The sequence below is a fragment of the Cotesia typhae genome, unplaced genomic scaffold, assembly GCF_013202065.1.
Source record: "Cotesia typhae breed Kobodo isofemale line unplaced genomic scaffold, CoteBio_Ctyphae contig_122, whole genome shotgun sequence".
In the NCBI taxonomy this organism is placed as follows: Eukaryota; Metazoa; Arthropoda; class Insecta; order Hymenoptera; family Braconidae; genus Cotesia; species Cotesia typhae.
Window position 1 is genome coordinate 499,516 of NW_027423714.1, and position 20,087 is coordinate 519,602.

Sequence of the window (20,087 nt, forward strand, 5' to 3'; positions counted from 1 at the left end):
AAAAGATTGAAAATAGCCAATAACCTCGACCTGATCCGTGAAACCCTTGAAAATGCCAATGAGGAGTTTATATTAAAAAAAGATCAGTTTTTTTAAATAGAAATTTGCCTGACCCAAGTTAAACCTCCCTGACTTTTCACTGATAATTCCAGAAATTTCAAATTCTCTGACATTTCCAGATTTTTCAAGTCTTTCAGGTCAATCGCCATCGTGATAAAGCAAAAAAAAGATTGAAAATAGGATTCCGCGCGACTTTTCACACGGCCACGCCGATGCTAAAATATGACAGCAGTTGCGCGGAACCTTATTTTCAACATTAAATAAAAATTATTGTTTTTCAAGCTAGAGTTCTGGAAGTCGAAACTTTTTTTCAGAAATTTCCTTCTCTTTAAGGATCAATCAAACTTGTGGATTAATCAAACTTTTTATTTGTATACTGTAAAGGTATTTAAGGCTGGTTATCCTATTAAGAGTCTAAAACTATAGAGTAAGGACTCGGAATGAAGTTTTATTAGACGTTTGACTGTTGTGCAAAGCACTTGTGCTAATTAATAGTGTTTATTCATCAGTATGTACATCATAAACACAAATTCAGATTTCAAGGGCATTAAGAATACGAATTCGTAGTAGGCAGGTTGAGTTGATTCTCATAATAATGCGAACATGATCCCCACGTGGTCTAAAATGTCCCTGAAGTGCTTTCTGTCGCTTCTTCTTGGTGGTAACCTTCAGATTTAATTAACTTGCTACGAGCTTTCATTGAGTTATGTCAAGTCACGTATCCAGTCTGTAATCTTTGTATTATGCCACTCGAAACGTATTTCCAGGAAGATGTCACGACAGGATAAACCACCAGTTTCTCTATTTTAAGCCATAGTGTATACTTGTCTGTGTATATTCTTACCTCACTATACACATCGTCTTATTGCATTCATCTTCCTACTACGCGGCTTCGCGTGTGTATACTGTTGTGCTTCGGTTCTGCAACATACATATAACCCATCCCATCACTTCACACGTCATAGTTGACGTACACCGTCACTCAAGACGTTGAGAGCGCTCGAAATTTAACATCTTCTATTCTACTTTTCACCTTTCTTCAGAAAAGGGTGAACTGGTGCCGCCACAACATCCAGTAGATGTGAGAAAACCGACCAGACTTTGATAGTATTTAACCTACGTGTTTTCACAGTTAAATTTATTATGTCTGTAAGGTGAGAATAAAAAACGAATTTTATCTTTATCGTTATTTAATAATACCTTTCAAAATTCACTTTAAAACTTACAGGAATTTTTTTGTAGAATTTTACACATAGCAAGAAATTTTCTTTAAGAATTACCGTCAAAATGATAGTAGTCGTGTGATATTCCGCAATTCTAGATCTAATTGCAATTCTTCTAGTAAAATTATTTACAAATCATGAAATACAATATCTATCACAAGTTTTTTACCGCAACTAAACATAGACGCTAAAAAATTTTTATTCCTCAGGACAAACGTTAATGAATGCTGTCACTTGATTATTATTCTTATAATCAAAATTTTACTAATTATTAATTAGTATACTATAGTATAATTACCATGGCATACACTGTGAAAAATTTCCAATGAATTTTACTATGGGTGCATAGTAGGGAGTGCCAAAATTTAATTTCCATGAAAAATCTTTTAAAATTAGAATTTTGAGTTGCGCTTTTAGCAGGAGCTGTGCTTAGGCATTTCCCAAGATATTTTGGAGTGAGACGATTTATTTAATTTTCATAGAATTTTTTAACAGGAGTTTAGTTTGGGCATTTCCGCTGAAATTTCAAATTTTGGCCAGAAGTGCTCAACTAAATCTTCTGTTAAAAATTATATTTTATATGATTATTAGATTATATTAGAAACTATATTTGATATGCCATTTAATATTTCACCGAAATAAATAAAAATAAACTAATAAGATATTATTGTCTAAAAAAATACAAAAGAATAAAACTTCAGTTAACAGATCATTTATTATTCAGATGGTCATCATTTTAGAGAAGAATAAGTGTTAAGTTTGAAAGTAAGACAGTTGAAAATTACAATTTTTTTGCGACCGATACTCCACTCGAAAAAATTACCAATACACATAAGATTTAGTTAAATCTGTGATGTTCCGTACGTGTATTGGCCTATATTTTTACATCCTCTCTGCATCTTAAGGTAGTGCGGTCGTCTCCTGGAATGAAAAAAATAATTTTTATTAAAGTAACCTGTGATAATGATAATATTTGAAAGTTTAGAAGATTAAAATGTATACATCGAATGCAGTTATTATGTAAAACTATTGTACTAAAATTTTTAATTCTATAATGTTAGAAAAATTTTTTTAATTTACATTGATTTCTGGAATTTTAAATTTAGCGTTGACAACCACTGCATAAATTACCAAGACTACAAAAAAAATAGATAAAATTTTCATGATGACTTTACTTTTGTGAAACGATTACACGTTTACTACCTCGTTTGGAACTGATAACTGTGGACAAGAGCGAGCTGTTTTATACTCAAACTGTGGACTTAAAAGTAGGGAAAAAATATTATTATTATTATCATTATTGTTATTTTTATTAATAACTTTTTTATTATTAAAGACTTAAAAAATAGTGCCTGATGTCATGTTACTTTTTGAACTTTTTTTCTAATTATTTCCTCTTTTTTTGTTAACCTTAACTTCAAATACATACACTGATAGAAAATTTATATTGACTCAAGAGATATTTTCTTGATCTAAGAATTTATTTTGGAAGACAAATGATTATTTTGCTTTAAGAATTTCTTGTCTTGATTTAGATTTTCTTGGCTTAAGAGCTATATTATCGTCAATCGATACATTTAGTTTTTCAACCAAAATAACATTATCGTTTAAAAAACTTAAAACAATTCATCAAAGTATATTTCAAAAACTAAATAGTCTTTAATTGTTATACCGAAAAAAAATTATTTCTTGGAAATAAGTAAATTAATGACTCAAAAAAAAGCCATTCTTAACACAAGTCGGTAACATCTTGAATCAATGTTATCGCCTATCTTGAACCAAGAGACAAAAATTCTTGAAAGAAATACATCTATATCTAGTTTCAAGAGTTCAAATTTTGAAGAAAAAAAGTTTCTTGAATCAAGATTGTTTTTCTATCAGTGTACTGATGATAAGAGACCAAATAATAAACATTGTCTTGTTCTGAAATTATTTTTATAAAAATTTTAAATATCATTATTTAATTATGTTATTATATATATTATTAAATATTCACACACTTGGTAATATTTTATGTATATTTTGGCTGTTAGAGGACGTTGTTCTACAGTCAGTTAATAAATTACATTATTATTATTAGTATTAGTTTGCAATAGATCCATCGTGACTAAGGTAATTGCTAGTGACACGTCTCGTATTTTTATATCAATTTTTAAATAACTTTTGAATTCTCAATTTTCATTTCCATCATCGGGTACACGGAGAGTGACAAAAACAGCAATGATTACTTTTTTATACAGTACTTAAAATTTTTTTAAAAAGATATTTACAGATGATCAACAGCCAGTAGCTTAAACATAACGCTTTGCACTGTTCCAAGCATTTTTAATCTCGTTTTTTTTCCAAAACACTTCTTAGTACTGTACAAATAGTAATCAGTACTGTTTTTTTTCTTCATGAACGCTTCTTTCAACGCATACAAAATCATGCTTAAAAATGAGCTGACTAAATATATAAATATAATTCTTAAAATTAGATGATTTGGCAAAGAATGATCTATTTATATAAATAAAATCTATTACTTGTTATTTTAAAATATTTATCCTTGAATTTTCTGAGAAAAGAAACGACATTTTTTTCCAATTAATTTTTATCGATCGCAATAAAAATATAAGTCAGAAATGTTTCTCGTGATAATGGAAGTTATTACCCGAATTATCAATGTCACCTTGAAGTTTCTGATAACGAAAAAACCGGATTATAGTTCCTGCATGAGAATTAAAAAAAATATTCTATCAGTATTTTAAAATGTTAATATAAATTTTTAATATAAAAATGATCATTTTTCGAGAACCGGAAATTTTTTTGTCCATTAAATGCGTTTTTTATTTCAAATAAATTATAGTATATATGATGTTGAGGAATGAACAAAACTACAATTGATCAAAAGAAAGTAATTAGCGAAAAAAGTTATAAAAATAACCCCAGACAAAAAAAAAAAAGTAGATTTTAAATTGCGAACTTTTATATCACTCTGTTATTCAATAATTGTGATGGCGCAAAAATAAACTACGAAGACATTTTTTTATATTGCTGCAGACAAATAATATGCACTCGAATTTGTTATTCTTTTCTTATAAACACTTTTTATGTGATTTTATTATAACAATAGTTTATTTTTTCACTATCGTATCTTGTATTTATTCGAATATTATAATTATGATTATGATAAAATGCAGAATAACTTTGACATGATTTTCATAATAAAAGTTTTTTTTTTTTCCCAATAAAAGCCTTTATAACGAACATCAGACAAAGTCTGTTTAAATTCTACAATTTATATTTTAATGCTTGTGCGACCAACTAGTCTTAGGTGTACATGATAGAGCGTAAGTATATACTTTAGTATTCGTAAACTGTTACAAAATGCTTACTAGTCAATTGAAAGGGTTGCGTCAACAGCAAATTAAATTCAACGAAAAAAATTATAGTTACGAGGAAGCAGCGGTTTTTCAGATTGTCTTTCAATAAACCGTGAACTGCTGCTTATTTAATCTTTATTATATTTATATCCTAGGATGTATTGATATAAATCGACAAATTTTTATTTTTTCAAATGATTATGAAATTCCATCGAAGGATACCGAAATAATGACTCTTTAATACTTTTTAGGGTTTATTTTCTTAAATTATTAATTTTCGTTCATTCAATATTTGAATTCTTCATAATTTTAACATAAATATGAATAATAACTATTTATGGATTAATAATTGACAAGAACAATGAGGTCAATTATTTTAAATTAACTGACAAGGATTTAATTTTAATTTTTAACGATATAAGTGATTATGAAATAATGAATCATTCACCAAATCGATGATAAAAGAGAGGTTCATTCCGTATGAAAAAGAAGACAATTCTTAAAAGATTTTGAGTTTAATAATAAATTATCGATTATCAGTAAAGTTATCGACAAATTCTGTCAAATTAATTGTTAATTTGATCGAAAATATGCTAGAATTAAAAGTTAGCTTTACAATAATTTTAAAAAGTATTAATTAATGATTATTGGCTATTCTTGTATTTATAGTAACGAAAGCACTTCAGTAGCGTTTAAACTATGATGGTTTGTGTGAAAAAAATGGATAAATAATAGGTCGAGACTAAAAAGATTACATCCCAAGTCATCTCGAAAGTTTTAGAGTCTATACTCCTTTAGTAGGCTGGGTCAATAGCCATTGTGATAAAAACAAAGAGCTCGAGGCAACCTGTAATAGGATTCAATGAGAGAAGATCTCTTTAGTGATTTCTGAATTATTGAAATAATTTACGCTCCATTATATATAAAGATCAAGAAGGAGAAGAACAAGAAGAAGTAGAAGAAGACAGATATCCATAAAAGGAGAAAAGGGAGGATACCTTGCGGCTTTTGTGGTAATTCGTAAATCAATTTTCGAATAAATTCATAAGATTTGAAAATGTAGTGGAATAATCTTAGTTTACTCAGCCAATGAGTTGTGAAGAGAATAATTCGATAAATTTTGTTGTTTCTATAGATTCAGCAAATCATTCATCAGTTACAAAATAGTAACGAATGATTACAAAAAAATGTAAATCCGGGTCGAAAAATTTAAACTGATTTTGATTTAAATTATCTGCATTTGAACTTATTGATCGATAAATGTTTTTTCAGTAATATATATATATATATATATATATATATATATATATATATATATATATATATATATATATATATATATATATTTTTATTATTTTTACTACGTAAATGAAAAACTAAATTATGTATTACCGATTTAACACTAAATTGATTCTGAAATTTCAGTTGATATCCCAAATATTTTTCTTGTCACTATACCTACCACAATACGAGAGCAATCTTTTGAATGTATCTCAGTTCTCAATCTGCAGAAAATCTATTTGAGGTTTATTCTTTCTTTCAACACTTTCGACTGAAGAAGACAACACTTGTACGATTGTATTTGATTGGGAATAGCAAATAAATAAAAAATAACTTTCATAGATAAAATTTCTTGAAATCGAAATAATTTTTCCCATCTTAAACCTATTTTATAATTGTTTTTATGGGTGAAATTTTCAATTTTTGACGTGCTTGAAAAATATGTTTTGGAAATATATTTTTAATTAGTTTAAAAATAATTTATAGAATAAAAAAAATAAACTTCAAAAATCGACTCAATCTTTATCATAAAACCTCATTTAACATACTTATTTGAAAAAATTAAATAAAATAAAGATGACAAATCATAAAAAAATTTTACTTTGCATACACACTTTTTTTTATTAAATTTTGTTACGAATCGAAAAATTTTGAGTTCCATACATTTTTATCCTGGGATGTCAAAAACTAATTTTTATTACAGCCATAATTGACAAAATAGAAAAAAAAAAAAGACGATAAGTTAATTATGAACGTTTTTTATCAAAAAAATTCTATGACCAAAAAGCGAATACATGTGTAATTTAATAAGTCACGTATAAAATCGGTACATGTTTACAGATGGAAAAGCTATCCAAGAGACGTGGACTGATACATTTTAAGATTTTTTGTTTTATTTTGTACACGAGTTTCGATAAAGAGTATAGATCGAGTCCACAGCCACCGAAAAACTGTCCTGACCGTTTTGTGCTGTACGTGAGGAGTAAGACTAAGCTTTTTAGAATCAAATAAGATTTTTTTTAATCATAAACTAAGTACATTAGTTTTATTATTTTAGTGTTATTTCGCGTAGAACCCGAAAAATACAGAAAAATAAATCGGTAAAAAGTATGTACTTTCCATTGTTTTAAAATTTTATGTCCGCGTAAAAATTTCTCGATAAGGCTAGAGCGTTCACAAATTATTTAATCAATTACTCTGATCACAGATTTAGTATAAGTAAGTCACAGAAGAAGTTTGTAGGGTACAATAATCCATATTTTATCTTTCCGTAGACGGGAAATAAATTTATCGTGTATATTCTTCATGATTCGACTATCTTATTGCATACCTAAGCGGCCAATTCTTATTCGGTATCTATATTTGATATTCTAGACGCTACGTCAGCTTCTTCATTTTCTTTAGAGGAGAAAGCAAAAGACGAAAATCCACAATTTCTGCATTTTACATTATTTTGAATTTTCTCTGTTACCTCGCGAGACATTTATAATGCAGTTATTTATGTATTTCAAAAATTTTGAATTTTATGTTCATTATTTTATTAACAAAACAGACAAAATTTGGTTTTTGTAAATTTTTATAAATATTTTTATTAACTAACATGTTAAATGGGAAAATTAAGTAATATTGAATCATTTGTTTTCATTCAATGTGTATAATTGCGCGCGAAAATAATGTAAAGTGGGTATCAAATATTCAAGAGAAAAATTTTCTCAACGTGGAAAATTTTTTTCTCAACTAAAGTAAGTGGCGCTTCTTCCCCAAAGTATCTAAAAATCTTGATCAAATATAAAAATTTATTGTATCAAGTATTTTTGATAATTTGAATTAAGAAAAAATTACCCCCACCAAGAATATAATTTCAAGAAAAATTTTTACTTCGGCCAAGACAACTTCGGTCTTTCTTCGGGCACCCGAAAATTTACTTGAGCCAAGAATTTTGTTTTTTAGTCAAGAAATCTTTCTTTCTGTGTGCGGATCGTCAATTTTTGCCTACGGAATTCATTTCAAAGTTATAGATGAAAGTTTAGGCACTTTTTCGAGAAGTTCCAAGAAAAAGGTAGCTCTTAAACTTTAGCAGCGTTCTAGAGATTGGCTAACTATCATGCTCGAAGAAATGAAGGGATTGATGATAAATGAAATAATCAAATAGTCATCAAAATAACTTTTCTCACTTAAAATGAAGATTTTCAGCGGTGTAATTTATCTTAGCTTCTTTAGTTAGTGTTCTACATCTGAAGTTGCCTTTAATTAAAAGTATATTATAATAGCAGAAACAGAATTACGAAAAGTTTTGTTGATATACTATTTAAAGAAAAAAGAAGCAGTATTATGTTAGAAAGTAATACTTAAACGGAAATAACATTGCTCGTATATATTTTCATGATATCTGATGGTTCGTAATCCTTATTCGCCTTCTGTTGGAAACTTAACTCGCTCTGTAAACTCTTCACCTCATTCCCCGTATTTGTTTTTTTCCTTTCTCAGCACGCTCCGTCTTGTACCGAAATATTTATACCTCTTGCGCCTTAATTGCACCCCTGTGCCCTTTCTATTCCTCTTTCTTTTTCAACTTGACTCTCGCTCTAGCCACCAACTCCCTGAACTCTTTCTTTCTTCCTTGTTAACTTTACTTTACTGGTACTGCAAGCAAAGTTATACCAACGTAATTACCGGGCGATACTATCGCTACTTTAAAATCGTCGCTGCCTCTTAATGGACAACTCGTCCACTTAAACTTTGATATTCCAACTCGCGTAGTACGTACTGTAGCATACCTGGCACTTCTCCCATTTGCTTAAATTCCACTTAATACTCTTACGCTTATTCGACTAACTGCCAACGAATTTGTATGATAGGTCATTTATAGTTTTTTTTCTTATTTGTATCATTTTACTTAACTTATGTTTGATAACTATTGACAGTATCTATAGATACTATAGTATTCAATGACCTACAAATTTTTTATGCAACTCCTACTTCAAAGTTTGATTTCAGAGCACTATATAGTAGCAGAGAGGTGACTGATCGTTCAAGTTTAAATAATATGACAAAATATTTCGCAAAGTAATTTAATTATTGAGATATTTCATTGAAAATTACATCAACTCCATACAGCCATTCAACATTTACACAGTAAAAAATTTTGTGTTAAAAATTTTTGTGTTAAATATTTAACATTTTTTTGTGTTATTTTAGCACTTTTCCGTGTAAATATTTTTCATTATATACTAATTTTAAATCAATATAATTAATTAAGAATATAGTCGTTAATAATTTATAATACGATGTAATTACTCATTACTCTCATTAGATATTTACTTACACTTTAAGAAATTTGTGGGGTGAATGCGGAATGGATTTTCGATTAATTTACCTTTTTCTTATAATGAAAATATCTCCAAGAAGGATTTTCTTCATATTATTGATAAAAAAAAAAATCTTTGGGGCGTAAATTATTTATTTTTTTTTTTTATTGAATAAAAATGAAATAATACTTGTTATTCGTTTAAAAATTATTAGAAATTTGGATTTCTTAAAAATTGTAAATTTTGTATATACTGACCAATAAATTTTTTTTTTAAATAGTTTTTTCCAAAATTTGAATTTCTTCCATGCTGACAACAAAATTTTTTAAAATTAAAAAATTAACTGTCCTGAGTTTCACTGATTTTGCTCACTTTGATCTCTTCAAATTAATAACAGAAATTTCGATTCATAGATATCGACTTAAATCCAATGGAATACTTTCCCCGACCTCCTATACGTCAGAAAAGTATATTAAAGTAAAGAAAATTGAAAAAGAAAAAAAAACAACTACGGAAACTGTACATGTACAGTGAGGCAATATAACAAATTTTTTTTCATAGATTCAGCTTCATATCCAACTGTACGTATATTTTTTTACATTTATCAAGTGTCAGAATAATCCATCAGTGATAAGAAAAAGCTCAATAAAAATTTTAACGTGGAAACTACTTTATATCAAATTGATAATTTATATTTTGAAGTCACGTTAGTATCGACATCAATAATATGATCCTTAATTTTGTATTGATCGAAATTGAAGTGCACGATTATAATTGCTAGTATCAAATCATTTTTTATATTTTCGTTAATTATAATTCAATTAAAAAGTTCATAAATTTATTTTGAGTTATTGAATTTTAATTAAGACTTCATTAATAAATTTTTAAAACTTAAAAGTTTTTAATACAAATACTGAATTGCATTTTTAAATTCTCGTTGCATAAAAATGGGAGTAAATAAAAGAGCCAACGAATGACACGGCGGAATTTTTAATATTATATTCTAAAAAATACATCACATTAATAATTATACTGAGCTATAGTTATTGCTTATTGCGTTTTCTTATTGCCTTTGTAAATAGAATCGAGGCTGGTTGGTATAATATAAATTTATTCACCTTAGCTCAATCTTAAAAGTTTGCCCCTCAAATTAAAGACACAAAAGTGTCGGAGTGGGCTTGATATCAGCAGGATGTCGCGTCTAATCAGCAATTTAAATTTAAGACCATCAACCCGACCAGCAGGCAAAGAGTAAGAGAGATCTTGTAAGGTATTTTTTTTTCTACTGGTTGCGTCAACGTTTGGGTCACGTAAAAATAAGCCATTACAAACACGTGTCTTTAAACGATTAGCATAATGCTTGAAGGCTTTTTGTGTTCTTGCCCTTTTGCTTGAGTTACTTGAATTATTTTTTGATAAATAAAAAAATTACTATATAATATAATATATAATATTATAACTGTCATATACAGATGAAAAAAAAATGTCAAGATGATAATTAAATAATATATATGCGCATATTTTGTTAGACAACGACTTAATAAGATGTATTTAATTTAATAGATGTCTCCTGCAAATGCCAAACATTACAGATGGTAAGATATTAATTTTTTACGTGCTTTTTGTTTGTGAAATTCAGATTTTTAGTTCAATTAGAAATTTTATGGATCAATATTAAAGGTAATAAAGAATAATAATTTTATCGAAATAGAATATTTTTATATTGTTTGATGGTAATATCTGTGAACATCTTGATATGACAAATACTGTCAATGGTTATCTATGTTTTTATTGCTGCTCATAATATTTACAAAATCCGATAGTAGTGAGATTAAATATCTTTAAATCAAATATTCAGAGATGAAAAATTTTTTATATTTGAAATACTTGTAATAACTCTTATAAAAAAATTAATTTTTAGAAAATTAAAGAGTAATTTTCATAAAAATTAAAAAAATTTCAAAGTAAATTAATAAAAAAAAAAAAAATGTTTATTTTAAATACTTTCGTGCGATAGAAAAAATATGTCATCAATATTATGTGATTTTTTTCTTCAGAATATTGGGATCTATATTATAATAAAGTTTTTAAATCAACTTTATATTTAAGTGGAAAAAGTGGCAAAAGAGGACTTTTTTGACTACCTTAGTACCATTTTTGGCCAGTTAACATTTGAATTAATTTATAAAAAATTATAATATTATAACCATGTTTTTGTTGAGTTTCAAAAAATTTATATTAAAACAAATTGAGTTTGTAATGGTTTATTAATATAAGTTCATTTCTATCATTTATTTGGACAATAAATGGCCATAAACGGTACAATGGCCACAAACGGTACTTCTACCCTAATTTCGTTAAAATTATAAAAATAAAGTAACTCGTTTTTTTGTATTTATTATGGGATGAAACCAACTAAGATTACAATTAGATTTATCTATAGACTATTCTTATCTCGTGTGATGTCCTCGTTTTCGGCTTGACCAGTCAACCTCACTCACGTCTAAAATTGTGTTATTTTATTCTTTGCTACACATTTATATCTACTTGAGTGCAGTTGAAGTATATTAATATTGGAAAAGGCAAGTTTGATATACTTCTGTAATAAAAATAAGCTTTTGACGATAATTGCATCGGTAAAAATATTTAAAAATTTCAAGGATTTCACTTGAGAACAAAATAATTAACTCACTCGAAAATTGTGCAGTTACTGTTGACATAAATAAGAAATCTCGTTTATTGCAAGTGGACTAACTCTATCATCTCAATTTCCGAGATTGTGGGTCAAATACTTGGCTCTTATCCCAATCCGGAATATCACCTCTATTAAAGCTTCAGCAGTAAATAAATAGAGTCGTTTTCGGCCAAGAAAAATACAATACATTTTTAAATTTTAGAAATCAACAAAATAGTTTACATAAACTTTATATCCAGCCTTTGTTTAATGAAGCAATATCAAAGATAAGAGAGATCTCTAGAATTGTTCGTCTCCACTTCTTGATCCTCCCTGCCCCTTGTCGCTTCACTGCCGTTCTTACATTGTCACAATTCATGCATAAGCTTCCATTTCTATAAAGGAGTTAGTGGCATCATCCTGGTAGGTACTTGTGCTTCATGAGGCTTATCCTCGACAGCATTAAGCCCTCAGTGACCCACATAGTGCACGAGCCAGAACAACACTTTTCCTAAATAACTTTAAATTGCGAAGATGGAAATTTTCCTGTAAAGAGCATACATTCAAACAAGTATAATAAGAATATAAGTTTCCCTTGTTTGGAATTTTATTGTAGTTAGTATTTTTATAATTTAAACTATTAATAATTACGAAAATACTGAAAGAAAAAAAAATTAAAGGTACAGAGATTTATTCCCTTCTTTCACATAAAATGGAAAGCATTTATTTATAAATTTATTAAAAATTTCAAAAATTATTTAAGTATTTCGAAAAAATTGATGACAAATAGATTTTTTTTCACATTAATTAGTATAATATTAAGACTTATGGATCGAATTTTATAAATAAATTATAAATCAAAATAGTTACCAGGGGACTGAGTATCTCGTGGCCCAGACACATGTTTCCAGCTCAAACGGTGTTTTGACACTGAATAAAATAGCAATAAAGCGTTAACAGCCCTACGGTTATTAACTCAAGGATAGTTAGGTCTTTATAAACCCTACAGAACATAAAATAGCTCGCGGGATTTTTCCTTTTTGGTTTTGAACTTCTGGCAGGGGACTATTTTTGAAACGCCGGGGACAAACTTTGGTTTAATGAATTTAATGAAACAACTGAATTTCCGGTACTTTTTATTAAAAAAAATTGTTATTTAACTAATTAAGTTTATAGACATTATGGACAAAATTATATATTATAGATGAATGACTTGAAATTTAATCTTAAAGTTTCAATTTTGGAAAAAGACAGTCTAAAGGACTGTTATTTCAGTGGTATACAAATTTATAGCAAAAAAAACAAAATTTATTTCATTTTAGTTTTCCATCCTCCAAATAGAAATATTTTTTTACTTCCGTAATAAATTTTTTTTAGTAACAAAATAACGATTTTTCTAATAAAAAAATGCCCGGAACACCAAAAAACATCCTTACAGAGAATCACCCATATATACTCAATTTATTCGCTGTTATTTTTAAAGACAGTAACAGAACTTATTTTTGTACTGAATTTTGTATTGAACTAATCTTTTAAGCGTCCATAGCTTTCATTCGGTTTGCTGAACACAATAACACGTATTTCTTGATTCTAAAATAGAGATGAGCAGCAATAAAATAATCGAGGGCGTGACAGACTTTATACAATACTCAACTTTATTCCGGTATATCCTATTTATTGTCATCTCGTTAAGCTGGGACGAGCATATTCACATCTATGAACAACGCAATGAGGCTATTGGTGCTAGCTCGCTCGGTACGAAGTATTTCCTTGAAGAGGATTTTACGAGGCCGTTTGAAGACTCTGACATCGCTTACTTATCCTCAATCGCGCTTCGCGAGCCAACCTGGCCTTGTTCAACTCGTTAACGAGCACTCGAACTCCGCACAATTTTCTGTCTCTCGTGCAATTCGCTTTTCCTTCTTCATGATTTTCCTCTTTCTCTATCTCGACTATTGTTCCTGCTTTAAACCATTACGAACGGTAGTATCCGTACGTTGCCAAATGAGAGATAGAGAGAATGAAAGCAAGCAACCAGTTCCTGCTGACTCGGCAATCCCATAGTCCGCCCTGCGCTGTCGGCGAACTATTGTTTCTTGTTTCGCTGATGCTTTTTAGGTGGTCCACGCTTTTGGCTCTATCCCACGACTGTTTCTTCTCAACCCAGAATTTCTTTCCGCTGTTTTTATTTTCATTTTCATTTCGGAATTTACTTTTTTCTTTGAAATTATTCACTACGGTTTTTACGTGCTATCCGGATATGCATGAATACAAATTATAAAACAAGGTCAATTCGAACAAGTTTTACTGGACATGATAAAAATATGAATTCACTCTATTTATATGCATCTACAATATACACTTACAAAACCGCTGAAAATGTTGCCAAATAAAACTATCAGATTTTTGCTTTTTTTCTGTTGATGTATACAATGATTCTTATATGTAGAGAGTCAGCGTCTTGAACTGTACTACGACTGTAGATACAATAGTCGCATTTTTAATTAATAACACACTACGAGAGTTATAATAAGATCAGTGTAACTCGGACATTCCATGTTAAATCGACCCTATTTAATTTGACTGAAAATTTTTAATCTTTTTTTTCTTCAGTAAAATATAATTTGGAAAATTTTCAGATTTTTTCAATGACTCTTTGTTTACTAAGTATCCATAATGATGTGTTTAGAATAAAAACGAAATTTTATTTCCATTTTGATATTTTTTTTTTTTTCTTAATTTCTACGCAGAAAAAAAAAATTTCTTGAAACAAAAAAAAATTGTAAGGAAGACCGAAATTATTTTGGAGCAAGAAAAAATTTTCTTGGCTCAAAAAAATTTAACTTCATTCAAGAAATTTTCATTTTATCAATTTGATCATTTTATCAATTTTAAAAATTTCACATATTCTTTCAAGAACACCATAATAACATTAACATTAAACTATATTTTTCATTATCAATTAATATTCGATAATTATTTCAATTCTATCAAAATTACAAAGTTGGGAAAATTAAAAAATGAACATACGAAAATTAATTTAAGCAAACCTTAACCCCTAAGAGGCAAACTGGATAAAAAGTACTCACTCTTGAAATTTCACTTCATTGAAATTTTATAGACTTGATTCACGATAAATGTTATTTTTCTATTATTAAATTATTTCAAAGTTATATTTTTTTATGCAGAATTATTCAAGCTTCAATTTAAAAACAAAAAAATGTCTTTACCTTTATTGAATACTTGAAATTAAATTGTATTGGTTCCTTTTACCCTCATTGCTGTTAGATGTTCGCCTGTCAGGAGTTAATATCAATATTGAAACCTTAAATCATGACTGAATTTTGGATCTATGAAATTCAGGTCTACAAAATTTATTAGTTTTTCAATTTTCAAAATCTTTTTCTTTGTCAAGTTTAGCATCTAAAAAATTTTTTGATATCTCTAGAAAAACCTCAATTCATTTAGAATTTATAAATTTTTCAAAACAACAAAATGGCTGATTCAAGATGAAATGTAATAGCAAGATATTGTTGAGTGGAAAAGCTTGGTGGATCTTCAGAGCGCGAGTCTCTTACTTTTGTGGCTTGCGCTAAGCAATCCAGTGGAATTCCATTGGTTGTGGTGTCCTGGAGTCGAGAGATAAAAATAATTTGAGTAAGCCCTGAGGAACGAATTCATCATTCGCAAACAAGAGAGAATGAGACACCTTTGTTTCGCTTCCATAGCTTTTCAGCCTTACCCACTGGCTCTTAAGATTTCATTTTCAATTAAAGCCAGTAGAAAGGGCCAAGACGAAGAAAACAATCAATCGCTGATTCGGCGGTGGAACTACCACTGTGTACAGACAGATAGGTCTACATTTACTGGTACTAATACTAGCACTAATATATACCAAAGTAAGAAGTATTGTCAATCTGAAAAGAAGCGTGCTGAATCGAAAGTCAAGCTCAAGCCAAGATTGTCAACTCAATAAATTGATACTAGTGAGAATTGGGAATTGAATTTCCCCTGCTGTTGAATTAAAAAATAAACATGGTTTAAAAAGTTATTTAATTAAAATATTTAATTAAAAATATGAATTAATTATAGGGTTAATTGATAATTACTCGGTATTACTTTGGTTTTATGAAACATGTTAATTAAAAAAGCCGGGATGGATAGTTGGTTAGTTATTTTGATGGGACGTTACTAAAATCAAAATGTATACAGTCCAGGTAGTTTTAAAGTTTATTTATTAATACAGACAGATCCTCGTAAAAATTCTGGGTCGTATATACTCTCACAAAGAGCTTTATGGGGATCTTAATTAGTACGTCGAGGCTCATCTTGCGTCATTTGATGTTGCCATTAGTTGGCGCCGAAGTGAATGAAAACAACTTTATACATCCGAGGCGTCTTTTATACGTCCGGTTAGCTGATGGCTTTTCAACTTATCTCATTGAAGGGAGTCCCGCTCGAAATATATCCTAGATGAGGGTAAATCTTAAATACGCTCTAAAGAAAACTCGAATACCGTCTGCAGTAGATAAAATGCCTTTCAGTTAGACGTAAACTGTGTTTTTGTTACTTTAAATATTCTTGGGATTTACTTTCAGTTTTTGGAATTATTTCCGCTTTTATAACCAACTTTTCGGTAGAATAATTCGTTATTGTATGGAAAGATAAATTTTTTCATACTGTCAATTTTATATAATGACTGACTGTTTGTTATCAAAATGCAATAAAGTTTACATCAGATGCAGAAGTCAATGAAAACTTTTGAACTATTTTGATAGAATAGAATTCTTTGTATAGTATATAATTACTTTTTTTTTAACGTGAACTGGTAATTTATTTATTGACTTTTAATTGTGTTCATTTTGGATTTAAAGAATTGAAGAGATTAAACATTTTCAATTTCACAATTTTTATATTCTTCAAAAGTGCAGAAAAAATTATATAAAATCGAAAAAAAAAATTTCCAGTAAAAAAGACGGTGTAAAAATCTAAAATTTTACAATTTTTCAGTTCTTAAAGAACTTGGAGGCTTCTAAAATTCCTCAAAATTGTCAAATGTCTATTAATTCCAATTAACTATGGAAATTAATGAGTGCACAGTTAGTTAATTGGCAATTGCGTTCAAATTTTACTCATGACGACGTAAAAACAAAGACGACTTTCAAACCAAACTTATGACAAAGTTCGTCAGCAACATATGAAATGATTGTTAATAGCCTATATCCGGAGACAAAGTAAACGTCAAACCAATGTTCGTAAATCTCTGTATACGTTGTTAATGCATATGGATAAACTTTTAAACTGCCAAAGCCCGGTGTTGAAGTTTTGTTACGGCAAGTTGAGAAAGTGTCGTATTGCCTGAGGAAAAGCCCCAGAGTTTAGTGGTTACCGAGAAGTATATATGAAGAGAGTTGGATAGCAACCGGAAGTGCCGTTGTGCCGGTATATACACCACCTGGAAAATTCAACGACGCGTTCCCAACCGGTTAACGAGTACAATACATATTATATAACCGTATGCATGTAACATAGGCACACCACTAACCTTCAGCTATATAGTAGACATTTATTCTCGGATATCGCTAGTTCCGGTGCTTTTCCAACCTTAATACCGGTTTTCAAGAAATCGTCTGGAGGTTTAACTTCCATCTGGAATAATTCTGTTAATTTTGTGGGATTTTAGAAAGTTAAATTGACGAATAATCAGTTTTAATCTAAAAACCCATGAAAAATCATTTTGATATGTTCATGTATAATTTTTTGATCAAAGATAGTGTTCAAAATTTCTGAAAGGAGGCACATGATTGCTAAATCATCACCTTATAAGGGAGTGAAGTTCTAAAATAAAAATTAATATTTATGTTCTAACTTCCCGCTGTGAAAATCATATATATATAACAGAAAGTTCCAAGGATGGCCTGCAGGGTTATCTGTTTTCTAGATTTTTTAAATTAAATTTATTCATTAAGGTTGTTTTTCTTTAGAACATATACCCAATAGTAATAACAAGTTACGAATGTCATTATAGTACATATCCACAAATAATATTTACTAATTGCATTCTATTTCATTAAAATGATAATTGTATGAAACTTTGTTACAATTAACTGAAATTCAACTACAACTAATGACTGACATGTGTAATTTTTAAGACAGCTGGGAAGTTAATCATTGCAGCGTTGTCTCAAATTCGGCGGATAATACCGTTATTTAGATTCGTTTTTGCTGGAGGCTCTGGTAACTTTTGTAGAAGTTTTAGTAAAAGAAACTTTATTTTACTGTTATTTTAAATATTCAAATAATAAAAAATAAATACTCACGGACATAAATGACAGATCGAAACATATCAGGCTTGAAAATTGACAATATTAAGTTACATCAAAAACTTTTATCACAGTAATGATAAGTTTTATTAATGTAAGAAAGTATTCAATGCAAAACAATCAAAGGAGAATGAATGTTTTTAAGGTCTTAAAAATATTTCATCCAAAGGGATATACCCAAGTAAAAAAAATAGAAAACGAGTCTGCAATTGGAAACAGCTTCATGATAATGGCTGGAATTTCTAAAAGCTTGTGCGCTTAACTCAAATCTACAAAGTGACGCATGGAATACAAAATTGATCTTAGCATGACATTACTACTTAAGCGTTATGTTCTACCCTGCTGCTATTTCAAAAGCTTCTCTTAAATCTTTTTTTTATCCAAACAAGTGAAAGAGAAATAAAATAGCAGAGACGTAAAAATATTGAAAGAAATGATGGATAATGTTTTAGTTACTCTAGTATTTTTAAATAATTTTCTCGATAATCTGTTTGTAATGAATCGCTTATTGTAAGATCGCCCCTTTTATTTATTAAGTAATTTTTCGACTACCGTAATTTTTTAATCAATTTAATTAAAATCTTATTTTTTATGCTTTCGCATCTTGCATAAATTAGATAAAATTTATTGGAATCACTTTGTAGCTGGAATTAAAAATGACAAAAAAATATTTTGAACTAGACAAATTGATATAACAAATAGAAAAAGGAAACCAAGCGGAAATGAGAATAAGTGCTAGAATTCTCAGCTTAATCTTACTGTATTTGTAGAGTAGAGACGAGCAACTGAGAAACGGATGAATTCCCCAAGTAATCGTCGTTCGTTGCTACACGTTCATTAAATTCCGAAGGAACGTTGGTGGCGCCGCTTGCCGGCTCTTGACTATGCTCGAGCTTTTAGTCTCTCTCCGTGGAAAAGATATGAATGAATAAGTTTTAATTATCGGTATCTTTAAAGCAATAAGAAATAAATTAATAATTACAGCCTTGAGGTTACGTTTTTTTTTTTCTACCACAATCGAGCTTATTGATTTGTGAATTCTATTGGTCACCTGTTTAATAAAATATTTTCCATCATCCATGTGTAAAAAAAAATTGTCGCTTGTTTAAGATCTTAAACGTGACACAAACCAAGACAAATTATTATAGAGAGTCTTAAAATAATCTAAAAATCGTCTTAAAAAAATCTTAAAATAGTTTTAAAAAAATCTTAAAATAGTCTTAAAAAATCTTAAAGTAGTTCGATAATAAATTTTCAACAATTTCAAATTCAATTTAAAAAGAGTGTACTCAAAAATGTAGCGGTTAGAAAGTCGTAAAATGGTCTAAAAATTAATTTTCATAATAAATTCGAGAACCAAATTTCAAAAATCTGCTCTCGGAATTTTTTATTTTTGGTGTCTTGGTTTGTGTCACGTTTCAGACTTTAAACAAACGACAATTTTTTTTTACATGGGTCGTTTTAAACTGTCCTGGCAAAAATCCTGGCTCTAACTATGAATTATTAGGTATCTGAATGGAATAGCAGTGACAGACAGTATCTTGGATAGCTTAACTGGTAAAGCCTTCAAGGTTCAACTAAATGGTCCGGGTTCGAGTCCCGATCTGGGTTGCCCAGATTATTTTTTGAGTTACCGAAAAATTCCCAGTGAATAAGGTCCTCCTTTCCTTTTATCCTTTCCCGAGTTCTCAAATTTGTCTTTAATGATAAATTCAGCTATGATTTATGGCTAAATAACAATAATAATGATTGAAATTGTTACTTTGTTTATTGCTTATCAAACCACTAAATTTACATGAATGAAAAGCTGTATCGTGCGGGTTAAATGAACTTGGATGTTCGATAAACATTCAGGT

At 29.0% G+C, this 20,087-nt stretch overlaps 2 long non-coding RNA genes across 3 annotated transcripts; one reads left to right on the plus strand and one right to left on the minus strand.

Annotated features, from left to right (window-relative positions):
- Positions 1-684: 684 nt before the first annotated feature.
- LOC141532994 (uncharacterized) lies at positions 685-4,260 on the minus strand. 2 transcript variants are annotated; one of them, XR_012480161.1, is made up of 3 exons: positions 2,364-2,522; positions 1,287-2,204; positions 685-1,207 (listed from the first exon to the last, which is right to left on the minus strand). It is a non-coding gene; the product is annotated as an uncharacterized LOC141532994 (long non-coding RNA). The 2 variants fall into 2 exon arrangements; XR_012480160.1 differs by lacking the exon at positions 685-1,207 and adding an exon at positions 4,246-4,260 and having other exon boundaries at positions 1,980-2,204; positions 2,364-2,544.
- On the plus strand, positions 2,436-6,235 carry LOC141533001 (uncharacterized). Its single transcript, XR_012480164.1, has 3 exons — positions 2,436-2,551; positions 5,315-5,658; positions 6,071-6,235. It is a non-coding gene; the product is annotated as an uncharacterized LOC141533001 (long non-coding RNA).
- The last annotated feature ends 13,852 nt before the right edge of the window (positions 6,236-20,087 follow it).